At 36.4% G+C, this 26,938-nt stretch overlaps 1 long non-coding RNA gene across 1 annotated transcript in view; it reads left to right on the plus strand.

Annotated features, from left to right (window-relative positions):
• The first annotated feature begins 4,574 nt into the window (after window positions 1-4,574).
• Window positions 4,575-26,938, plus strand: part of LOC307193432 — a 290,903-nt gene continuing 268,539 nt past the window's right edge. Inside the window, exon 1 of the long non-coding RNA XR_013830317.1 lies at window positions 4,575-4,638. This is a non-coding gene — a long non-coding RNA (uncharacterized lncRNA). The remainder of the gene's footprint in view (window positions 4,639-26,938) is intronic.

Here is a 26,938-nt window from a genome sequence, read left to right on the forward strand (position 1 = left end):
TGGCCTTTACTTTTGCTCCCCTTTCCCTCCCTCCCACTCCCTCAGGATCCGTGTGGCTGGAGGGGGCCTCAATGGGCAGAGGATCAGACCCAGATCTCAACAGGCTTCCGGGGGCCCAAGAGGGCAGGGGAAACCTGGCCACTCTTCCTTTTGATCCTCTGCCCTCCCAGTGGTCCCCCAATTTCCCTCTTCAGGCGTTGGATCCCTTCCCCTCCCCCAGCCACCCCTCAGGGGTGCCAGTCCCATCCTGCCTCCACCTTTCCCCCCCTCACTCTCCCCCAGTCCTCACATCCTACCCGGTTGCTGGGGGTTCCTCCTGTCCCCTTCGGTGTCCATGGTCCCCCACCGGTGCCTGGTAAGTGCCCTAGTTGTGTGGAGATGTGAATTCCGTGTCCTCCTAGTCTGCCATCTTGACTCCTGCTATTGTTATTTCTGTTTCTATTCTTTTAGTTCAGGTTTGATTCAAAAGAAAAAGCTACTTTAACATGCTCACTACCCCTTATACCTAGTTGAAAGTTCAACAAGAACCCTCTTTAAGAAAAGAAAGAAAGAAAAAAAAAACTAAAACTACTGCTCTCTCACTTTGCCTGTACTCTGTAAAATTTCACAAAGGCTTTTATTGCATGACTAGCTTCATTCCCAGGTATGCAGAGAAACAGCTAGTTTTGTGTAGAAGTGGTAAAAACCTTTCTATATTTATGAATTATAATGAACTAGTTCCCTTCATTGGAGAATTGTAATAAATTATTCCTGATTTTTCATATGAGCATTGATAGCATTAAGCTGAGAACATAATATCTTAGGAATTGACTGTTATATCACAAAATGCCCATTTGGTTCACTTGTGAGGCTTATTTAAAGGCAGATCTCCACAGTGTTACTGAGCGCCTTTTGAAAATTTATGAATTACAGGTCTATACCTGGGGATATGTGAGTGGTATAACGAGTTCTCTTTTGTATAATATTGGCTTCCATGCTCCATTTATTCATGTTTCATTTAGAGGAGCGTTACAGAACAAGGCATAACAATAGTGTAGCAGTTAGGTAAAGGGATTAAATTCAGACAAACCTGAGTTGAAATTCTAGCTCTGTTGCTTACCAGCTGTGTGCCTTGTCAACTCCATGAAACCCATCCTACCTGCCCAACAGGTTTTGGGGTATAAATGAAGAAAATGTAGCTAAAATGCTTAGTGCCTGATGTATATTTATCGAGTGCTCATTATATAGTCAATTTTATTATTATTGTTTTTGTTATTATGGTTATATTTTTAGATATGATGCATCTGGATGCCTATGGAATAATAAAGACATTTAACTTTGAGATAAAATTTTGAAGTCTTTGGAAAATGCAGATAAATTTTTGAAAAAGAAATTCTATTTAGAGTAGAGAAGACTTTATTCCATTTAGGTCGTCGTAGTATGTTGAATCTAAAACCCTTAAGAATGGTAAGGATTTTTAGTCCTTCAGATTATCCTTCGTCCAGCCTTGTTTATTTTTTATTTTGACCAAATATATTCATGAAGTGTCCAGTACTCAGCACTCCCTGACACATGCCTTTGCTTCTTAAAATATCTGATAATAGAAAATGCCTCCTCTCTTTGAATCATGCTCTCTCTTGCCTCACTTAATTGATTCTAGTTCTGTCATGAAAGCCACACAAAATGAATTTATTCTGAGGGCTGTTTGATAAAACTTTAGATATGATTTTGAGAACACCTATTATATCTCTCCTCCCCTTCATGTCTACTCTTCTTTGTATGACATGCTTTCTAATTTAACATGGTTTCGAGTCAATTCAGCATCTCAGTTCCTCTCTACTGAGTGTGTTCAAGTTTTCACAGAAGTAGACACAATACCTGAGTAGCTCACGAAAGAGAATCCCATGTAGCAACCATTGCTTCTTTCTTTCTGCTACTTTCCCTCATCACAACACAATACCAATCAGTTTGTGCCACTGACCAGTAACAAAGAGTTATGCTTTCTTATCAATTTAAGTTATCCCCTACTCAGATCTTATTCCCACCACAAATACAGTGGTCTATTTTTTTTATTTTGTGCCCGAAACTTTATTCTTATCTATTATATATTTTCATTATTACATTTGGTCAATTGAAATCTTTTCCTGGAGTTCAATTATTTCGTGTAAAGTATTTGCTGTGTTGGAACAAATTAGTAAATCTATAAGTGACATTGCAGTCAACCTCCTTTTGCATAATAATTCAAGCATCTGCAAACCCAGCTGATAGAAGAGGAGTAGAATTTAGTAATGGATAAGAGTCTGGCCTCCCTTTCCCTTGACTTCAACTCATTTCCTCACTCCACCTCCAATATAACAGGGTTTTATCTTTGCAAATAATCTTTAATCTTTTGTAATGCAAAATTAGGAAAGCACATATTGAAAGAGTGGGCAGAAAGAGAGAAGGAGAATTGGTCCGAGAATAAGGTGATATATAAAAGAAAGGATGAGGACTGAGGGAACTATTGGAAATAGTTTTTAATTATTTATGTTGGTTACACTGAGCTGCTTTTTTGTGACTCCTGCAGAGACCAATATATGTCTATGTCAAGTTACAATTATCCTGTACATATTGTCCCATTTTGCTTTTCAAAAATCATTTTTTAAATATTTTCAAATAGTTTTTGAGGTCGATAAAGCCCATATCTACTGTTTGTTTATCTAGTTTACAGGTCCATGAACTTTTACCAAGAAATAAGGACATTATTCTATCTGAGGAATCATGGATCATTTAGTCTGTCCCTTTACGTTCAAACAAATGTGCATCTAAATATGTATATAAGCTAAATTTAGTATATTTTATATGTCTTCTCATTTTGATATGCACAAGAGTTTTAATACACTTTAAAATAAAGTTTATAGATGTATGCATGAAAAATTAAAACTTAACTTGAAGAGATGACTTGAATATAAAAGCACTTCATAAATGGATGTTTGAATAAACATTTTTTAGTGACTTACACATAACAGTTCCACCAGCTGTGTAAAGACTTGAGTAAATACAAAGTTGCAAAAATAAACCCGTTTTCTTTTTATGAAATGCTTAAATTTAAATGTTAGTATAATTGAATAGATTTCACCCAGGGAGTTTCCCTCATGCAAACCAACACATATGTGATACAGGATGTGTTTATAGGGGCAGAGTGGCTTGGAAGACTGAAAACAGTGGCTTGGGATTTAATCCTAATGAATGGTTTATTAAATATTGATCAGCACCCCCATCTTCATTTGCCTCTATAGATATAACACTACTATCACTACATTTTCCTACATCAATGCATTTAATAATATATGCATATATACATATAGTATTGGCAATATACAATCAATATACGTATGTATACCCTATGTATGTATTACGTAATATTTCTAATTAAGCTGATTTTCTAATTCTTACCTGAAAACACTATGAGCAACTTAGTTCCCTAAAAGATGTCATATCTGCTGTCATGTCTTAAGATACCCTTTTCACTTCTAGTTTCTATTAATACGGCCCTGGACAAGTTACTTCACACCTCTCTGTTTTCATCTCTCAAATAAAGGATTGGTCTAAATGATTTCTTCTCACTCTAGTAGTTTATTATTGGAAGATATCATAGTGAGTATCTAGTTCTTAGCAGCTGGAACATAAGTAAAAGAGTTCAGGTATGTAAAAACTGTAAAAACCAAAATAAAATACCGTAGTTTCACTGTCACTCTTTCAAAGTGACATCTTGTTCTCAAGAATAAGAATTGATGTCAATCTGGAGATAGAGAAAAACAAATCAATAGAATTCTCTGACATTAATTGACCCATTGGATATATTAGCATCATAATTTTGTTATGGGCATTTATGAAGAATGTCAGAATAACTACTAAAGAGAAGGGGCCTTAGGGCAGGATGTGACAGAGAAAAGAAACTGCTTTAATTGTGAAGAGATCAGCAGGTAAGGAGGAAGAAAACCAAATTATTCCTAACATAAGCAAGATGTAGTAGAAATAAATGAGCCATAGGAAAATAAGAGGCACTTAGAGCAAATTGCTCAAAGACCTTAAAGCCATCATAACCAGCCTCACGTAATACAGAAGAAAGGATTTTACAATAGATCTCTATTAATTTTATTGCAAGCCACTTGCAAATCTTCAGTTAAGTTTTGTAGGATGAAAATCATGTTTTGGAAATATTTCTAGTCATCATCTTCCACACTGGTATAAAGGAATAATTTTGGTTAATAGAAATTAAGAAAAAAACGGGACAACATGCCCTCCCTTCCAAATCATCATGGATATGTTAGATTTATTTATAAGAACATCTAGAGCTGATATTGGGCACAATTTAAAATGAACGATACCTTTCTGTTTCCCTTATATTTTTACCTCTATTTCTTTCCACTCCCACTGTAGAAGTATTTTCATGACACCTAAAACTCTATACATATAGATTCCTTTGCCTGACTGAAGCTCTGCATGTGTGTGTGTGACCTTCCCTCTGCTTCCGAACTTTACAGTAATGCTCAAGTAATTTCATGTTATACTGCCACACCCAGAATGGTTCATTCAAAAACTGTTTTTTTCCGCAACAGTTATCAGCTGGGCCAAGATCCAGGAGCTGGATACAACAGAGAATGCAGCAGCACTCTTGTAAGTACCCATTCCTAAAGGACCTTATAAGGTTAATAGGAATGTATAGATTATAGGACTACAGATAATGTTTAAATAACTATAACTATTTACCAAATGGCAATGGTGCTGTGTGGAAGCATGAAGCAGCATAAGGGGAGTAGAGAATAAAGTGGCAGAGGTAATGTTCCCTAATGTGAAATGGTATGTATTTGAGAGGGAACATGAATCAAAAGAGGGAACAAATGAGGGGAAATGTGGAGAAGGAGAAATTATATCCAAGGGAATGATAATTTCAAAGGTTTTGAATGTCATGGAACAGCAAGAAGGCCAGAAAAACTAGAACAGAGTGGGTAAAGGGAGAAAGGTAGGAAGTGAAATTGGAGAGGTAGATAAGGCTAGATCCTATAGTACCATGTAATTGGAAGTGAGGACTTGGAATTTTTTGAGTAAAGCCACAAAAGGGTTCTGGACAGAATATTGACATGATCTGATCACATGGGGATCTCTCCTACCATAGTGAAGGGCATAGAGTACAGGGAAACCAGGGTAGAAACAGGGAGATGAATTAAGAAGCTATCGCAGTGGTCCAGACAGGAGATGACTGTGGCTTGGATCAAGGTGTTACCAGTGGAGTTGGCTAGAGGTGTTTGGATTTTGCATATATTTTGAAGGAAGGACCAGTGCTGTGGGGTCTTTGAGGGGGGAGGTAGGGATGTGAAAGAGAAATTGGGGAATCAAAGATCTCTCCCTATATTTGCCCATAACATGTGGAAACCAGAGTTTAGTACTTTTTGAATTTGGAAGTACTATACTGCTGTAGAACAGATTTAAGCAGGAGGAGGTGGCAAGAGAAAATCATGCCTCAGGCTCCCTCTCAGACTTTTTCTACCATCACTCTCTTTACTTATTTTGCTCCAAGAAAACTATAGTTCTTGCTGTTACTTGACTGTAACGAGCATTTTCTCTCCTTAGTCTTTACATTTGTTCAGTTTGGGAAGAATTAAGCTCAGGATGCCTATTGTACATACACGTGGAGATGTTGCATGGACATTTGGATGTACTAGATGGGAGTTCAGGGGAGAGGTCTGGGCTGCAGGCACACATTTCAGAGGAAACAGATAATGAGAATGACATCCTTAAGGAGCAACCAATTACACAAGAGGAGAATAAAGGAAGCACAGTGACCAGGAAGCCATCCCCAGATCTGTAATCCTTGTTTTCCTCCTCAGCCTCAAAAAAAAAAAAAAAAAAAAAAGACTAGAATTCTTGGAAATCAATGACTTGGATATGTTATTCCTTAAAAGAAACTCATATTGCTCCTAGAACATACCAAATGTCTGGTACATTTTAGATGCTCAATAAATAAAATTTTAGGTGAAAGGAGAAGTCAAAGAGGGAAGTAGGGAAGGAGAGAAGGAAGGAAGAAAGGAACTTTCTAGAACCAAATGCTTTTCTAGATCCTATTCTTTTTGTAAAGACATTACTAATTGACTGATTAATATATGAAATTTATTTCAAGTATGACACTAATACCCAATATTGGTTCATTGTATTATATTTTTCTTCTCAAGGAAGTATGGCTTTTAATGGAGAATTCCTAGAGATAAGGGTTTTTTTGTTTTTTTTTTTAACATAAAGAACTGAAGCCCTGATCTTGAAGCTAGACAGACCTTACCTTCCACCTCTTACGTCCTTCTGAACGTGGCCACTCACGTTTCTACACACGTTATTAGCCCTTCTTGCAAAAGTAGGAGGCTGTGTGATTTATAAGCCATATTCGGATAGCTGCCTCTCTCAAAAAATGTAGCTGAAAAATATTACAAAACAAGAGTGGAAGGATACATTATTAGAACATTAAACTTTAGGATTAAAGAAAGCCAAGTTTAGCAGTTCAAAACATCTTTATAAAGACTAAAATAAATAAAAGCTTCCTGACTTTCAAAACCCGGTTCAAGAAGACCCATTTTGACCTAATTAAATCAGGTGAATCTCATTTTATTGGTCTAGGGGGTATTTTAAAAATTAAATTCAGATGTCAGTGGTTACAAACAGCTGCTGCATTCCTTTCTGAAAAGAGTGGAAAATGATGTTTGAAACTGAAACATCTGAAAATGATGTTTTCACTTTACCAAGTCATCTTGTAGAAAGTCTGTTAGTTACCACAGAACCCTTAACTTGAAGAAGAAAAAAGGATACGGCGTTTTTCAGTTATATTCATGTCTGAAATATAAGGTAATCATTAGCACAGTCCTGTGAACAGATTAACTTTGGACAGGGCTTCCCTGGTGGCGCAGTGGTTGGGAGTCCGCCTGCCGATGCAGGGGACGCAGGTTCGTGCCCCGGTCCGGGAGGATCCCGCGTGTCGCAGAGCAGCTGGGCCTGTGGGCCATGGCTGCTAGGCCTGCGCGTCCGGAGCCTGTGCTCCGCAACGGGAGAGGCCGCAGCGGTGAGAGGCCTGCGTACCGCAAAAACAAAAACAATAACAAAAACTTTGGACAAACTAAGAGGTAAATTGTTCCACATACAGTACAGTTTCCTATATTATATGCCTCTATCCAGATCATCTAAGCCTAGGTAAAGCACAGTGATGCCTGCCATCCACTAGAGAAAATATTGACCAGTGGAGGTTATGCTATGGTATTTATTATTCTATGAATATTAAGTAAACCAAGTAAGATACAGGCAGAAAGGTGAGAAGAGTTACAAAATTTTAAAGATGACTTAGAGCTCACGAAATGTGCTGTGATATGGTAGAGTGATGGGCAAGAAATTAATGTAAGACTAGAAAGGTACAGGCTGAGACCACCACACAAGGATCTTCATACTCTCCTAAGGAATGCGAATGTGGTAAGCCAAGGATGGCAGGCAGGTCTTATCTCCTTTACCAACTCTAGTTGGTAGTAATCACCTGATAATCTCTGTTGAGAATATTCAACACACTAGACTCAGGAGTAAAAATTGATGTTTAATTAGCAAAATCTTTTGGTCAGTGGCTTTATATCTGCTTGCTTTTGCCAAATTCACCTTATGTAATAGTAGCCTTTAAACGTTTTTTTTTTTTTTTTAAGTCAGTGAAATATCAAGGGTTTGCTTTTTGGAAACACAACAAATGACAATAAATGGGTGGAATGGAGGAGGCAGAGATTAGCAATGGAAAAGGAAGATGGAGCTGTGTAGAAATTCAGTTTAGAGAGATAAAGAGGACAAAAATGAAGTCAGTGGCAGGTGCAATGAATTTTAAGAACTGAATAGATTATAACAGATCTCTCTATTCAAGGAATACTTTACTAGTCACATTGTGTTAATCTATTAGATTTTTCTGGAAAAAAATCCATTGACTTTCTTAGGCCTCTAAAAGAGTCATTCTTAAATTTTTCTGACCTTCACCTTTTTAGGTAGAACAAAAATCCTAAGACAAACATGGGTGAGAGAATGCACTACATGGACCACGGTTACACAAGTTTTCACTTTGTAGTGGGAATAAAAAGTGAGTTATACAAAGAACAGAGAGGGTTGAAATAACAATCTAGGTGAAAATAGCACAGCAATTAAAAGCAAATGATGACTAAAGAGAAATAAATGGATAATGGCAATTGGAAACCATGATCAATCCAACACAACAATGATAAAGCATGTTATCGAAAATTGTGAAACTGCCTATGTGAGGGTAAGTTTGCAATACTGCTAAAAATGTGTGGCAATATAACTTCTAAAAGAAGGCAGAAGAAAGTCCCCCATAAACTCTAGTGAGTCCTGAATTTTAAATAATCAATATATTTTAATACTTCTTATAATTCACTCAAAGGCTACTAGATAGTAACCCTTGGCCATAAGTAATCAGGTAATGATAATAACAACAACAACCAGTATTTATTGAGTAACTCTGATGTTTCAAACATTGGACTATAAGTACCCTACAGTTATTATCTCATATAATCTTCATAAAATCTCTAATGGGTGGGTACTATATTTTTTTCCCATTTCACAAAAGAGGAAACAAAGGTATGGAGAAATTAAATACCATTTCTGGAGTCACATGTATACTAAATGTTGGTGGTACTAGTTTTCAAATTTGGTAATCTGATTCATGGTACCCTTCCCCTTAATCAGTACTCTATTTTGCATGCTTTGTCTACCTGAATCAAGGTTTTGGGGTTTTTTTGGTGTTTTGGAGTTTCTTTTTTTTGGTTTTGCAGTTGGCATAGATATCAGTTTAGGATCCACCAGGAGGAGTCTAATAGCTGCTGTCCCTACTTTAAAGTCTCATTTGCTCTCCTGTCACAGATGGCTAATCAATGGCTTTCAGAGGCTTTGAATTCTTGCCAGAATTACAACCTTTGCCACTGAGGGAATTCTTATTGAAATTTACCTAAAAACTAATGATCCCTGCTTCATTTTTATCTAAGATACATAAGAATTCCTGATAACATATATTAAATATCCTACAGGCTTAATTTTGAGGTTATTTTCTAATGTGTGGAGCTAGACTGAAAAAATTAATCACCATATTACTGTCATTTCTTTAACTTCCTGCAGCTGATCTATTAGAATTCATACAGAGGAATAAATGCAGCCAATTTTATATCTGTATGATGATTACTTTTATAAGTTCCTGCAGGAAACAGATAAGCTATTGGTCTCTAGAACTTAAACATTTAAAAGGGACCTACTGCTATATTTATCATCCTTTACAGGAAATGCAAAGCTGTTCAAGACAGACAATGAACAGATACATTCATAAAAGACATTGCAAATTTAATAAGGTACACTATCATTTGGTGATTTCTATTTACTCAGCATGCACATGGGATTTGGGTGGCTTCTCTTTTTACATTTTGTAATAGGGATTTCAACAGAAGGAAAAAAGAAAAAAACATTGCAAGCTCTCAGTCTCAAGACATTACATTTTTAATTAATTTTTCAGCCTCTTTTAGCACTGTCTTAATAGGAATCAAAACTCCTTTAGGTGTTTTAGAGAATTACCACCTATGCAGATGAGTCAGAGAATCACATGTGTATATGATTGTACAATAGTGAAAACAGTACTTATGCCTTGAATGTATAAATGTATACATATTCATATATATATATATGCCAATATATGCCTTCATATATATATGTACTTTACTACATGTACTTCATTATATGTATAAAATACATTTTCTAAACAAAAAAGTAAAAACCACACCACCTCCACATAAACATGATTTCTGATTCAATCTCACGCACATTGAGTCAGTCTTTTGGTACTTATATGACTCCCAGGTTTTTTGTCTTTTTTTTTGTCTAATAATACGGTGAACTGCATTAATTGATTATTCAATCTTTTTTTTAACATCTTTATTGGAGTATAATTGCTTTACAATGGTGTGTTAATTTCTGCTTTATAACAAAGTGAATCAGTTATACATATACATATGTTCCCATGTCTCTTCCCTCTTGCATCTCCCTCTCTCGCACCCTCCCTATCCCACCCCTCCAGGCGTTCACAAAGCATCACACGAGCTGATCTCCCTGTGCTATGCGGCTGCTTCCCACTAGCTATCAGTTTTACGTTCCGTAGTGTATAAATGTACATGCCACTCTCTCACTTTGTCCCCAGCTTACCCTTCCTGCTCCCCATGTCCTCAAGTCCATTCTCTAGTAGGTCTGTGTCTTTATTCCCGTCCTGCCTCTAGGTTCTTCATGACCTTTTTTTTTTTTTTGATTCCATATATGTGTGTTAGCATATGGTATTTGTTTTTCTCTTTCTGACTTCACTCTGTATGACAGACTCTAGGTCCACCCACCTCACTACAAATAACTCAATTTTGTTTCTTTTTATGGCTAATAGTCCGTTGTATATATGTGCCACATCTTCTTTATCCATTCATCTGTCAATGGACACTTAGGTTGCTTCCATGTCCTACCTATTGTAAATAGAGCTGCAGTGAACATTGTGGTACATGACTCTTTGCGAATTATGGTTTTCTCAGGGTATATGCCCAGTAGTGGGATTGCTGGGTAGTATGATAGCTCTGTTTTTAGTTTTTTAAGGAACCTCCATACTGTTCTCCATAGTGGCTCTATCAATTTACATTCCCACCAAAAGTGCAAGAGGGTTCCCTTTTCTCCACACCTGCTCCAGCATTTATTGTTTGTAGATTTTTTGATAATGGCCATTCTGACTGGTGTGAGGTGATATCTCATTGTAGTTTTGATTTGCATTTCTCTAATGATTAATGATGTTGAGCATTCTTTCATGTGTTTGTTGGCAATCTGTATATCTTCTGTGGAGAAATGTCTATTTAGGTCCTCTGCCCATTTTTGAATTGGGTTGTTTGTTTTTTTGATATTGAGCTGCATGAGCTGCTTGTAAATTTTGGAGATTAATCCTTTGTCAGTTGCTTCATTTGCAAGTATTTTCTCCCATTCTGAGGGTTGTCTCTTCGCCTTGTTTATGCTTTCCTTTGCTGTGCAAAAGCTTTGAAGTTTCATTAAGTCCTATTTGTTTATCTTTGTTTTTATTTCCATTTCTCTAGGAGGTGGGTCAAAAAGGATCTTGCTGTGATTTATGTCATAGAGTGTTCTGCCTATGTTTTCCTCTAAGAGTTTGATAGTTTCTGGCCTTACATTTAGGTCTTTAATCCATTTTGAGTTTATTTTTGTGTATGGTGTTAGGGAGACTCCCTGGTTTTTAGTCACCTTTGGAAGTAGGAAATTTCAATGAATTTCCAGACAGAAATATGAATATAGTATGTCAGTAAATAAGTGATACCCGTGCATATTCCTTTTCTAAACATGTTAGCCCACAGCAATTTATTTCCTGTTTAATATTTCTTTTTGCATAGACTCTGACACTTTTACCAGCAAGATTCCAGAGCTTACATTCTTTGTCTTATTCATATCATGCATTCCTTATTATTTATGCATAAAAATAAAACGCTGACAGAAACTTATAAAACATTTTCCTTAAATTTATTTTCTTAGTAGCTTTTTCCATTTTAAACACTCAAAATTATTACAGTTATTTTTGTTGGCTTTTATAAATCACATTTTTAAGAAATAACGTTACAAAAAAGAAATTAATCACCACTTCAGATGTCTTTGATTAAATTTTTAACATTAAAATGATGGCCATGATAAAAGTTTAAAAAAATTATACTCTGATCTGTCAGTCATTTTCCTCATGGCTTCTGGGTTATAAATTATTATAGTATTTTGCTTTTAAATAATAAAATAATATCTTAAGTTTCACTCGTTTATATACAGTATATGGATTCTTTAGTGTCTCTATATAGTTTGAGGTATGAAGCTGAAAAATAAATGAGGACCATATTCATCAATATGACCAAAATGACATTTATGTGTATATATAACATTTTAAAAATATATACCAACATCAAAGAAAATTTTGATGAAAACGAAGGGAAATCACTTACCGTTCCTCCAAGTGAATTTTGGAAATAAAGTCGAATGTGATGGACAGGATTAGATTGTCATTTCCATTAACGTGAATGGATGACACATGGCTGAATCCCCAGTACATATTCTTAAAATTTATCCCTTCCTGGCTTAACAAAAGAGGCAGTGTATAATTATAATTACCAGCTGTTTAAACTAATCATTTTCACTCCGTTTATGTGGCACTTTTATTGACTGGAGTGCTTTAGTAAAACAGGTCTTCTGCAAATAGATTTAAGAATCATGGAAATTCCTGTTGTTAGAGATAGAGGATATTCATTAGGTGGAAATAAATTAAGGATTTTGTTTGGAAGGATACTTACTTCTTGCTCCCGTGTGTTTTGTTTTGTTTTGTCTTTTATTTCCATCAAAGGGAGAGACTGCTTTAATGTATTGAATTGAGTATTTGTTAGTATCTTACATCTTCTCCACATATTGCAAATACAACTTAAGCATTGGACCCAAGAGTGTACTTTTCAATGCCAGGCACCAGTAAGCTGAATCTCAGAGTCATGGTATTTGAGACCTGCACAGAAACTTAGAGACCATTTACTCAAGACCTAGGAATACTTTTTGAAAACATGCTCAAAGCCATGTACCTGCCAAGTAGCTGGCCCAGAATTTAGACCCAGATTTCCTGATTCCCCATGTTTATTCCACAACAAGATGGCCATCACCTTTTATATTTGATATGGTTCATTCATGAAATAATGATGTTCTAAAATGAACATAAATCTTGAAACAGCAACCCCAGCTCTGGTGAAATAGAAATCATGGCAAAGAGCAGATTTTATGCATTTGCAAATTTTAAGGCCTTCTGTACTTGTTGACAATGACCCCATTCAGAACAGGTCATTTGGGGTTGGGTGAGATTGAGTTTGGAGACATTCACTTTAGAAATAAACTTCCTGTTTAAAATAGGTATTTAGCAGGAGGGCTTTGTTACAAACCAACACTGACACAAAGCTCTTAAGCAATGGGTAATAAGAGTCTTTAATAACGTGAATTTCATGTTATCACTGATGCTGATGGTGCACAAATCATACTGTTTAGACATGATGAGTTATTTTATGTCCATCATTTATTTCACAGCTCCACCATTTTTTGCCCAAAGAGGTATGTTTCACCCCTCTGACAAAAATGCTGCAATGATCAATGATAAATCAATGATAAAGGACATCGATGTAAGGTGTTTCCCATAGTATGAAAGAATTATGCCTTACAGATAGAAATCATTATTAGTGAGGCTGACTCTGCAGTGATGTAAGTCACTCTCCGTAAGATATTTAGGATTTTACAAGACAGGCAGTGGTCATTCAGACAGTTCCATATTCAGTAACACTTGTTCCCTTCATTGGTGATGGAGAACGGATGGAGGAAACCTTAAATGACATAAAAAAAAAAAAAAAAGAAAGAAAGAAAGAAAATCAGTGTAATGGAGAAAGCAATCTTTGTACCAGAGCAGTAGTGGATGTGTTTTCTCCTATTCCATTGATAACCAGAGTCAAACTTTCTGACACACCTATTATAGGCTGAAGCATTCTGTTTTGGAGATTATGCCCCTCAGGATTCGTGGAGCACTATCAGAGGAATCCCCAACTGTTTGTGCTGCTTCCTCAGAATTATTTCTGGCTGTGAAGTGGTGTGAATTGTTTTCTCTCTTTGGTGATGTAAAGTCTTGTAGAGTTTGCCATCATTCTTGAAATTGTGAAGAAAGCCTACAGAGAGGAATGCACAGGGAAGTTTGAAATCAAGTTGATTTTCTTTTTCTTTATTTCAAAGGTGATAGTGTTGAGTAAATCCCATCTCTCATTTATTTTTTATTGTAATCTAAAGTAATGCTGCTTTGAAGAAAAAAAGTGGAAAACTGTTAATATTCCCACAGGAAGTGTTTACATTTCTGAAGGGCTGTTTTACTTCACAGAGCTTATTTAATTTCTGTTTAATTTGTACAGGGATAAAACAAGTTTCAAGAGTGTTGCTGTGACAATTATATGAACATCTAGAAAACACAGCTAAATTCTAAGCTACCTCAGAGGGGAACAGGGATTGTATATTGAATTTGTACAAAGAATTCCCCCTTCTCAACTAGAATTGTCACATGATTTTCAAACTAAGGAACAGATACTATGGCATTTAAATGCAAATAGCCATTTGGTTCTGAAGTTTAATTTTAAAAGAGTCTGACTAATAATAACCTTAAAATGCCCAAGGGATTAGAGTTTGACAGAGGGAAGATTGGGGATGTTGATGCCTCTTAACCCTGAGATAGTGTGTGCAAGAAAAATAGAGAATCTCATTCTCCAAAGGGCTTCAAAACCAGCTCAGATTATCATGGCAGTGCTTCTGCAAAAAGCAAGCACTAATTAGAAAACGTTTCTGAGTCTTTCCTTGATTATGCTAGAGATCTGGAAATTCCCAGGGGTAAACGTGAGAGTCAATATAAGTTTTAGCACTATCTAGATATGGTGAAAGATATAAATCTGTTGCTGTAAATATGGATATATAAATATAAATGTAGTTATTGGTGGTAATATTTTTTAATTTTGTTGAAGTATAGTTGATTTACAATGTGTTGATTCTGCTGTACAGCAAAGTGATTCAGTTATACATATATATATATATATTTATATTATTTTCCATGATGGTTTATCACAGGATATTGAATATGGTACCCTGTGCTACACAGTAGGAACTTGTTGCTTAGGTGGTAATATTTTAAATATAACAGTGTTACATTTGATATAGACTTTATATACTTATACTTTATAGACTTTATACACACACACACACACACACACACACATATATATATTTATCTAGATTAGTTGCTCACAGCTACCCAATGATAGACAGATGTTATTATGGATCTATTACCAGTGAAGAAATTGGCTCAAGAATACGCCACTATCAGAGGAAGACAATGAAACATTGGAACAAGACCTTCCAATTCTTTGTTCACTGCCCTTTCTCTTGCAACATAATATTTTCTACATCTGTGCTTTATTTATTTTTTTTTTTTTTGAGGTACGCGGGCCTCTCACTGTTGTGGCCTCTCCCGTCGCGGAGCACAGGCTCTGGACGCGCAGCCTCAGCGGCCATGGCTCACGGGCCCGGCTGCTCCACAGCATGTGGGATCTTCCCGGACCGGGGCACAAACCCGTGTCCCCTGCATCAGCAGGTGGACTCTCAACCACTGTGCCACCAGGGAAGCCCTGTGCTTTATTTTTTAATCCTGATGAATGTTTGTGTAATGTGAGTGCTAACTGAGGTCATCCTCAGTTTTAGTAATGTTGAGTAATTAGGAACGTTGAACAAAGGCCTCTCCATGTTTTCTGATAATTCTGGATCCCTTAAAATCTCATGGTTACCTCCAGTTTGGAACTTCTGCTTTTGCTAAACTTTCAGTCTCACTTGCTTTTCATTTCCTAGTCCTAGTTTTCTTTTCTTTTAACCCAGATATGCCAGTTTCTGTACATAGTAGCCTTTCTGAAGATTTTAGGCAAGTGAAACTTAAAATTGGATCAGAGTTAATAGTTGTTAGTTCTTAAAGTCTTTTAGTCACTCACTACCTTAATGCAGTTCTTGACTGATCATTTTCTTTTGCAGACTCAAGTTTCCACATTGTCTGGCTCCTTCTCTCCTCTTGAGAGCAAACCCTTTTCTCTCCTCTTCTTATCTCAATTCCTCTTCTTGTACCATGAAACTTAATTTATCAGTCTGTTTATTTTACTGTTATTTTCCAGTCCATGACATTAAATCCATGACCTTCCATTCCCCATTGTCATTTATTTCCTAAGCAAAAGCAGCTCCTTATCTTTTTTTTTTTTAACATCTTTATTGGAGTATAATTGCTTTACAATGGTGTGTAAGTTTCTGCTTTATAACAAAGTGAATCAGCCATACACACACACATGTTCCCATATCTCTTTCCTCCTGCATCTCCCTCCCTCCCACCCTCCCTATCCCACCCCTCTAGGCGGTCACAAACCACCTAGCTGATCTCCCTGTGCTACGCGGCTGTTTCCCACTAGCTATCCACTTTACGCTTCGTAGCGTATATATGTCTATGCCACTCTCTGACTTCGTCACAGCCTACCCCTACCCCTACCCATATCCTCAAGTCCATGCTCTAGTAGGTCTGTGTCTTTATTCCCGTCTTACCCCTAGGTTCTTCATGACCTTTTTTTTTTTTCCTTAGATTCCATATATATGTGTTAGCATACGGTATTTGTTTTTCTCTTTCTGACTGACTTCGCTCTGTATGACAGACTCTGGGTCCATCCACCTCACCACAAATAACTCAGTTTCATTTCTTTTTATGACTGAGTAATATTCCATTGTATATATGTGCCACATCTTCTTTATCCATTCATCTGTTGATGGACACTTAGGGTGCTTCCATGTCCTGGCTATTGTAATTAGAGCTGCAATGAACATTTTTGTGCATGACTCTTTTTGAATTATGGTTTTCCCAGGGTATATGCCCAGTTGGGATTGCTGGGTCGTATGGTAGTTCTATTTTTAGTTTTTTAAGGAACCTCCATACTGTTCTCCATAGTGGCTCTATCAATTTACATTCCCACCAACAGTGCAAGAGGGTTCCCTTTTCTCCACACCCTCTCTAGCATTTATTGTTTCTAGATTTTTTGATGATGGCTATTCTGACCGGTGTGAGATGATATCTCATTGTAGTTTTGATTTGCATTTCTCTAATGATTAATGATGTTGAGCATTCTTTCATGTGTTTGTCGGCAGTTCTTTCATGAGTTTGTCGGCAATCTGTATATCTTCTTTGGAGAAGCGTCTATTTTGGTCTTCTGCCCATTTTTGGATTGGGTTGTTTGTTTTTTTGTTATTGAGCTGCATGAGCTGCTTGTAAATTTTGGAGATTAATCCTTTGTCGGTTGCTTCATTTGCAAATATTTTCTCCCATTCTGAGCATTGTCTTTTGGTCTTGTTTATGGTTTCCTTCACTGTGCAAAAGCTTTTAAGTTTCATTAGGTCCCATTTGTTTATTTTTGTTTTTATTTCCATTTCTCTAGGAGGTGGGTCAAAAAGGATCTTGCTGTGATTTATGTCATAGAGTGTTCTGCCTATGTTTTCCTCTAAGAGTTTGATAGTGTCTGGCCTTACATTTAGGTCTTTAATCCATTTTGAGTTTATTTTTGTGTATGGTGGTGGGGAGTGTTCTAATTTCATACTTTTACATGTACCTTTCCAGTTTTCCCAGCACCACTTATTTAAGAGGCTGTCTTTTCTCCACTGTATATTCTTGCCTCCTTTATCAAAGATAAGGTGACCATATGTGTGTGGGTTGATCTCTTTATATCCTGTTCTATTGATCTATATTTCTGTTTTTGTGCCAGTACCATACTGTCTTGATTACTGTCAGCTCCTTATCTTAGAAGCATTCTTGAACCAAAAGTTAGAATATTTTTCTCCAGTTGACGCTTAGGTCCATTACTTCTCTTCTCTGCCCATTCTTTCTTTAACTACCTACTGAAGACTCCTTCACTTACCAGCGGAGCCCTTCTAGAGTTAGCAACTAAATGCTTGTTGAATGAATAAGCAATTGAAAAGGGTCTGTAACTTTTCCTTTCCATTTCCTTCAGCTTTGACTTTAGCCCGAAGCCTCATCTCTAACCATTTAGGGAAGTGCATTATTTGCCATTATTTTCTCGTAAGTTTCAAATAACCACTTACTCTTAGTTCCTGGCTAGTTTTTCTCTTGTGTCTTTGGAAAGCTCCATGCCTTCCTATCTAAATTCATTATTTGTTCATTGGTTTATTTGCTTTCCAATTTTTCCTGAACTCCCTGGAACTTCCCTCCTTCATTTCTCATTGTTCTTCCTTCTCAAATAGCTTAATAATGACCAGGGAACTTAAGATAGCTAATCGATTAATTATGTAAAGACATATGCAAAAACAACATAACAGATGACCCAAATGGCTCTCTATTTAAAATATATCTGTGATTCCTTGTGAATGCAAAAATGCACTTTATTTAGAGAAAAATTTGGCAATTTTGTTTACAATATTTAAATGTATTTAAATTATGAAACAGCAATTCCACTTCTAGGATTTAGCTTATGAATATATACATAGAGTTGTGCGAAGTTAAAAGTGATGAAACTGTTTATTGAGAACTATTTAAAATGGTGAGATACTGGAAATAACTTAAATGTCCATAAGTGGGGCATATGTTTCCTATCATACAGGGCATCCATAAAATGAAATATTATGCAAATATATTTCAAGAAAATGTTTATCAAATTTCCTTTGATAGTCTAAACTTAAGGAAATTTTAAAAATTGTTATGACCATGGTTTTCAGTTAATGTTACCAAGATAGGTAGACACCATATTTCAGAAAAACAAAATAAACTTTAATGGTAATGAGACAAATATCCAAAACTTGCAAGAAGGTTTAAGAATAACTGTAAATCCTTTCTACTGCATATTAGGGCATTTTCTTATAAACCCACACCCAAGTTCCATCTGCTACTTTAGGAGAACGGAAGTTTGTTTACATAATAGGTTAGGACCCAGAAAACTTTTTGTTCTGTGAAACTTGTTAGATATGATTTTGCCAAAATTTATGGTTTGTTTGTTTCTTGTTGTTTGCCTTGTAGACATTAATCTGACTTGTATTTTTGCAGCCTTCTCTCACTCCCACCACCAGACCGTAAAAATCTCATTTCTCAAATTCTCTTTTCTTTGAACCTGCTTTGTCATCCTTCTACTTCTCTCATTAATGAGTTAAATAAAACAAGTCTCAAGTGAGGTAACAGAGCCATGATTGGTCACTATAATTCACAGCCATCACTGCAAATTGGAAATGATTCAAATCAACTCCGATTTGAAGCAAAACAACTCCCATTTGCAACTGAAAGAAAAAATTGTGTTCACCTCCCCATAATGTGGAAAGTTTAGTTATGGTAAGATATTTTTTAAAAATCTCAGGATTAGTATGTAATGAAATTAATGTTATATAATATTAATATTTTCAGTGGAATATAAAGTTGCAAAATAATCCCTCTCAGTCTCTACATGGAAAGAGAGGCAGAATGCATTGTTATATAGGAAAATATTATTTCAAACAGTATTTCCACTGGGAACTAAATCTGGGAAAATATATATAAGGATAAACTCAGAAAATACACACTAAGTTACACATAGACACATATGCACACCTAATTCTGGAAAATATTTACCAAACTCTTCCATTGGTTATCTATGGCATCAAGGATAAAGTGAGATTTTTCACTTTTTATATTATCCTGTCTATGAGATATAAATTCTTTAGGGGTATGGAAGATGAAATATTTAAAATAAATCAAGGTGAGGGATTAAAACTTTTTATAAAAAAACTAGATATTACACAAATTATCCACACTTCTCTGTCCATTAACGTCCAATCTTTGTTTCTCTAGATAGTGGAAAAAATATGGTTCTTTTTAAATGTAATGGAATAGTAGTAAGGATTATTTAATTTATATAAGCATTTTGTGGCTTTTGTACATTTAAAGCTAAGTAGCATACAAACAAAACATTTCACTTTTGAATAAACATTCATCTTGCATGCAAAATTGTGTTCAAGTATAGTATTACTTATTTTCATGTAAGTATTTACTTTTGAACTATTACAATAAGTGAAGACATAGGGCTTCCCTGGTGGCGCAGTGGTTAAGAATCCACCTGCCAATGCAGGGGACACGGGTTCAAGCCCTGGTCCAGGAAGATCCCACATGCCACGGAGCAACTAAGCCCGTGAGCCACAACTACTGAAGCCCACAGGCCTGGAGCCCATGCTCCGCAACAAGAGAAGCCACCACAGTGAGAATCCCGCTCGCCAAAATAAAGAGCAGCTGCCGCTAGACCCAAGTAGAGAAAACCCGTGCGCAGCAACAGAGACCCAACACAGCAAAAAATAAATAAATAAAATAAATTTATTAAAAAAATAAATAAATAAGTGAAGAGATAAGTTATGACAGGATTTACATTTAGCTTCAAAATCAAAATAATTTTTCCACTTGATTCATAAAATGTAGATTAATAAATCTGTGGGAAAAGCTGTTAGCTATCTGACACAACCAAGTCTCAGTTATTAAAAATACCTAAATCCTGACTCTTGGCTGTTGTTGGTTTTACTCATCACTTGATTCTGCCTATATAATCACATATTAATATTGTTGTTAATATTGCTGTTAATAACAGTGCCTGAAAATCATGGGTTAAATGGTCAAATAGAATCATCACCGTGATCATATGGAACAAGAATGGACTTTGGCATTTTAAATAGAGTTGTGTCTCTTTTACATTGAGGGTCTTTGATGTGTCACATTGATCTCTAAGAGAAGTTGAGGTCTGTGATCAAACATTTCACTATTATACAAAGTGACAAAATGATTCTTAGCAGCTAAGTACAAAACAGCCTTTTATTGTCAGCTTTTCTGGAAATTACATGTGAGGATAGAAAAATACCTGATGTATGCAGTAAATCCAAAGGTAAATATTTCTATTTGTGTCTCTAATAAGCCTCACAGACACAGTTGTGAGACTTATGAAATTACTTCTTTTTTTTTTTTTTTTTTTTCTGGGAAAGCCCCAGAGTTGTCTCCTTTAGGAGATCACAAGGGGATTCCAGAGCTGCCCTTGAATTTTGCCCTCTTTCCACATGTTCTCTGTATTGTCCCTCTGGAACCAGAGCTCACTGCACAGACCAGATTGCCTCCTGGCAAGCAGACATGCAACCAACATACTGTTACATTATATGTGAGACTGGACCATTCAAAATCCTGAAAACTTTCTTTTTCCCCTTCCTGAAACACACAAGTTTTTGGTTGACTTTGAAGGCTGATTTGAGACTTGAACGCACAACACTAGTTTTTATTCTGTAATCTGCTCTTCCCTAGGCTTTAACTTCAAGGATACTATTATGGGTTAAACTGTGTCCTACAAAAAAAAAAGAGAGAGAGAGATGTTGAGGTGCTAAACACCAATACCTCTGAGAGAGAGAGATGTTGAGGTGCTAAACACCAATACCTCTGAAAGTAATCTTATTTGGAAATAGGGTTGTTGCAGATCTAACTAGTTAAGTACAAATGAAATCAGATTGGAGTAGGGTGGGGCCCTAATTCGATATGACTGACATCCTTATAAAACACACACACACAGGGAGAACACTCGATGACAACAAAGGCAGGAACTGGTGTTATGCAGCTGCCTCCCAAGGAACACTAAAGATTGTCAGCAAATAATTAGAAGCTAGCAAGAGACAAAGGAGGGTTTCTTTATAGGTTTTAGAGGGAGCATGGCCCTGCTGACCCCTTGATTTCAGATTTCCAGCCTCCAGAACTCTGAGACAATAAATTTCTGTTGTTTTAAGCCACCCAGTTTGCTGTATTTTGATATAGTAGCTCTAGGAAGTAAATAGAGACTTGTAACATAAATGAGTCATTACTAGATTTAGCTCTGGTTATTATGTCACAAAGTTGATTTGTCTGATTCTCCTCTGGTGAATAGATCTAGATAAACCATAGATCCAAACCAACTTTTTTAATCTAATTAAACTCTTGTATTGTAAAAGTATTATCCCTTAGCCCTATTATCTGCTCTTTCATTTTAATCTGCAGAGCACCAGCTCTGTACCAAGTACCAGGTTATATAGTCTTGAACAAGACTCCTGCTGCTGCCTTCATGGAGCTTAGGCCCTGGAGAGGTGGAGTAGCCAGTGCCATTCATGTCACACCCATATTTTCCCCATGCTCATTATTCTTAGGCCCACTGACTCAAACCTTGCCAAGATTTGCTTGAGCAGTTTCTCTGGCTGCTGCAAACTGCTGGAGCCCTCTTGGCTTATGTACCATTGGGGATCAACCCTAAACCAGTTTGATGTTATTGGGTGCATAAATACCCCTGCCTCCTCACCCCACTCTGAGGCATGTCTACACTATCCCCAGACTTCCCTTTTGGAACTGAGCCTCAGCTGCCGGTAACAGTTGCCTGCTCAGTGATGTACCTAAATTAGCTTCCTTCCTTCAGTTTTACACTTTCTTACTGGTGCTTCCTAGAATAATATCCACAGTAAGCTACTTAAATGTGTATCTTTGACTCAGGATCTACTAGGAATAACCAAACTAAGATAAGTGGCAACTAATTTTAAAAGGATCAAAAGTGAATGAATTAAATATTTTCCAACTGTGTTGACTGTTACAAGGTAACAAGTAATAGCTTTTAATAGGAACTGCAGGTGAGAGTTTCCCTCCTTTGGTGACAGTTAAGACCTGTGGGAAGAAGAGTAGTAGCCGAATGAAGAGAAGGGCAGAAGACATTACAGGACAATACAGTAACAGCAAGGGCAAAAGCTCTTAAATCACCAATGAGCTCAGCATCTTTGAGGAGCTGAAAGAAATTTAGAGTGGCATGAGTTAGGAGAAGGGGCACAATATAAGGCTATAGGGCTAGGCAGAAGCCATAAAAGGCAGGGGCTTGTAGACTTTTTTTCTCTCCACATGTAATGGGAAGTCACAGAATATTTTTCAGCAATGAAGAAACATAATATAATTTATATTTTGAATTCACTCTTACCACTGGGTGGGGAACTGATTGCAGAATGGTCAAAGTAGAAATAAGGAGATAGAAATCAATGACAATTAAAAAAATAATAATACTGGTTTGCCTGCACTAAAAGGGCAGCAATCAAGATGGAAAGAAGAGAGACTGTTTACTGATGCATTCTCTCAAATTTTAATATTACACACAACATTTTGAAATTAAGTGATATTTTCTTAATCATATATCTTAGACCTGTTTTATGTCAGTCTGTTAGGATCTATGTCATTCTTTTCAACAGTTTGTTTCAGATGCTTTCTGCAATCTAGAGTGAAGATTTAAGATATAATTGTTAAGAAGCCACAAGATTTTCTGATGGCTTTAAGGGGATGGAGAGAATCAAGGATTGTTACCAAATTTCTACCTTCTGTGCTAACTGTGGTCCTCTTTAGGCTGCCAGCATTAATATGAGAATAGAAAAAAATAAAAGAAATAAAAGAACAGATAATAAAATGTAAACAAGTCACCAAATGTGAATACGTAGATTTATCCACATCACCTGCAATTATAGAGTCTTATGTTTGAAAGATAACATTTTTTCTTTTAGTGAATGAATACAAAAAAAGTGCTCCTGAGAAGCTTAGACATGTTAATAGGTAAAATAGATACATTTATAATTAGTGTTTATTGAGAACTTACAATATTCTAGGTGCTCCATAGGCATTATATATATATATATATATATATTTTTTTTTTTTTAACCACAAAACCATATGAAATGCCACTAAAATTCCTGAGTAAATTGAAGAATGTCAAGCCATCTACCTAAGAAATTGAAATATGCAGTAATTACTACAATACAGGGATTAATAAGTATTGCCTTTGAGGACACAAAGGAGAGAACTATGAATTCTGACTTGGAAGTGCAGAAAGTTGTACATCTGAGCATTTAAAGGTCATGTGATTATTTTTTAGTAGATAAAAGGGAAGAGGATTTCTGGGAGAGAAAATCACTTCTTCAGTGGCAGAGGTGTGACTACCATGATCAGATTTATACTTAAAGGACCATATTTTGGCTTAGCATTTATTGCCATTACATAATTATTTAAGTAATTTTGGTTTAATGTTTGCCTCTTACTAGATGGTATGCTTCACAAGTGCCTGGATTTCACCAAAGTTGTACAACATGTAAAATAGGTAAAAGTGAGCAATCATTCATTAAATGCATAGGTAAGTGAATGAGTAGAGAATAAGTGAATGAATGAGTGAATAAGGGAAGAAATAAAGAAATCAATGGATCAACTGTGGTGAATATACTGCAGTTGCAATAAACTGCAGGTGGGAGCAGAGTAGAGTATATCACAGTTGGTAAGAATATTAGCCCAAGAGAAGACTGACTGTGTGAATAGGTGCTCTATCTCTTAGTTGCTGGGCAAACCTTGGAAAAGTCACTTAAACTTTTTAAACCTTAATTTCTTAAAAAAAAACACTGATTGTAATAATAGTACTCTTGTCGTTGGATTATGTTGATTAAAGGAGATCATGCATTTAAGGCCCTAACTACAGTATGTGGCACATACTTGGAATCCAATGAATTTTAGTTAATAAGTATAGGGAAAGGGTTATCTGGAATTGGTTACTAAATAGGAAGAACTGTAAGGGCTATGGCAAAGGCAAGGAGATGACAAGGAGAGGCTGAGTTTTGAGGCTTCCCTTGGATATGATCTATAAGATTTAAGGTCTGACGAGACATGGGGTATAAGGGTGTCGTGGGAAACATGTAGTCCAACTTGAAGTCCTGAGAGGGGGTGCATCATTCATTGAGACAGGGAATATAGGTAGACAAGCATGTATTGGGGAAAATAAATTAAATTCATTTGGAATGTGCTAAACTTGAGGTCATGATGTAATTTATATGCCAAAGCTACTGAGCATTTACTGTAGGCCAGATACTCTACTGTCTACTTGGAGGGGGTATATAACAGATTATGTAAGGAGAGGAGATAAGTGATGGATGAAATAATCATGTTTCACATGGTGTTTTAGTTCAGGCTGCTATGACAAACTACCATAGACTGGATGGCTTAAACATTTTTTTTGTTTTTTACACTTATTTCTCATATTTCTGAAGGATGGGACATCCAGATCAAGATGCAGGCAAATCTAGTGTCTGGTGAGAGCCTACTTCTTGGTTTGCAGATAGCAGTCTTCTCCTGCTATCCTGACCCGTAGAGAGCAGAGAGAGGAAGCCAGCTCTCTCTGTCTCTTCTTCAAGGGCACTCATCCCGTCATCGGGGCTCCACTCTCATGACCTGATTACCTACCAAAGGCCCCATTTCCCAATACCATCACATTGGGGACAGGGATTTAAACATATGAATTTTTGTCGGGGGCACAAATATTCAGTCCTTAGCACATGGCTTTCATTTGAAAAGGAGAGAGAACATGCATATAGATTAATATTAAAAAGGCAGCTTTCAATTCCACTCTGAAGCTTTCCTTTTTGTCTTCATTAACCTATTTCTAAATCATTTTAATTGGTAGCCATCTTAGATTGTTTGCCCGATGGACAAGTGTGTATTTTCTCCTTTCAGCTGTTTCCCTTTGCTATTAAACCCTGAATACTTGACCTGGCCCACCAGGTCCTATGTGGAAAGTCTCCAGTGTCATCCAGTGTAATTTCCTGTTCTACTTCCCCATCACCACCAACCCTTGAGGTCACTGCAAAGGAACCCCTGTTCCTTTTGCAGTTGCTTAAACCAGTGAAACCTGTGGTCCTGAAACATTTCTTACTGTGCATGCCCATCAGTAAAATTTCTTGAGCATGCAGTCCTAATTCATAACATTTATGCAAATACTAGTAAACTGATACTGCATGCATCTTATAAAACTACATAAAAAAATAAACATTTTAGAGGTTGAGCTAAGTGACTGTAAATAGAAGTTCTAACATTTTCTTTCTACACCCGATGAATAACTAATTTTAACCCTACTGAACTCCCTCCTTTCTCCCTCAGGATGCCACATGCTGTTCCCTTGTACCTGGAACGCTCTTGCCCTGTGAGTAGGGTTAATTCCTGCTTATCTTTCAGCTTAAAAGTGACTTTCTCAGTGTGTCCCATCCCTCTCAGACTAGGTTAAATGCCCAACTATATGTTCTTTTAGCACTTAGTAGCCACCCACTCTCCAGAATTTATCATTATTGTAATGAATATGTATGTGATCTTCGGTTAATGTCTGCTCCCCACTAGACTTCAGGAGCTGCTAGGTCAAGGTATCTTGTGCACTGTTGGATCTTCTACCTCTTTGATTATTAAATCTAATTCACTCTTTAATGAGTGTTGATGATTGGAACTAATTTCATGCCCTTCACAACATCATCACCCTCTATTCCCTATCGTCTGTTCTCTCATGAGAAGACCATCGAAGCTTCCACAACGCTAGGAAATTATATCTAAGGAATTCTTACAGCTTATTCCTATCAAGACTCAGAGTTGGAAACTCCTTAAATAATAATTCTGTCCAAATGTTCTAATATAATGATTGATTTTAAGGTTGAATCTAAGGTTGTATACCACCATAGATAAGAGCAAGGACTCTGGAGTTCTGTTGTCTGGGTCAGAATTCCAGTTCTAGCACTTATTAGCTGTTGACTTTGTACAAGTCACTTAACCTCTCTCTGCTCAGTTTTCTCATTTCTAAAGTTGGTACTATTGGGTTGTTAGTTTTGGATAAATTTATATATCTAAAGTACTCAGGGAAGTATCTAACAATAGAAAGTACTCAATAAATGTTAACTGTTACCAATACATGCTTAAAGAACTTTTTCATAAACATCTGGAGGTTTGATTTAATTATATACCAACAATCCACTTTGTATATATAATCATCCTCTAACTTTTCTGATCACGATAATATAAGGCTTAAAGGCATTCCAAAAGTTAATTTAAAGAAGTCACAGAATTTACATTCCAAGAATTGGGTAGAGCATATTTGAGCTCATTGTGATTACAAGGCATTCCCTAGGCTGTGACATGGGGACATTTTATTAAAAGAAGCAGGAAACTTTATTTATTGCTCATTTCTCTTCGTGGTTCACAGCTTGTAATGATTTGAACCAACAAAGTATCTATTATCAGTGGGAATAAATAAGCATATAGGAAGTATGAAAGATATATTTTCTAGTATGAAAGTCTCCCTGTTCCTTCTTGCTCATAATTGATGGACTCTTTCTGAAGAGGAGTTTGCAGTGGTCTGAACAAAGATCACAATATAAAAATAAATTACGGTATGTAGCCCTCGGTGTCTTACTCATAAAT

This window comes from Stenella coeruleoalba (genome assembly GCF_951394435.1).
Source record: "Stenella coeruleoalba genome assembly, chromosome: 10".
NCBI classification, from domain to species: Eukaryota; Metazoa; Chordata; class Mammalia; order Artiodactyla; family Delphinidae; genus Stenella; species Stenella coeruleoalba.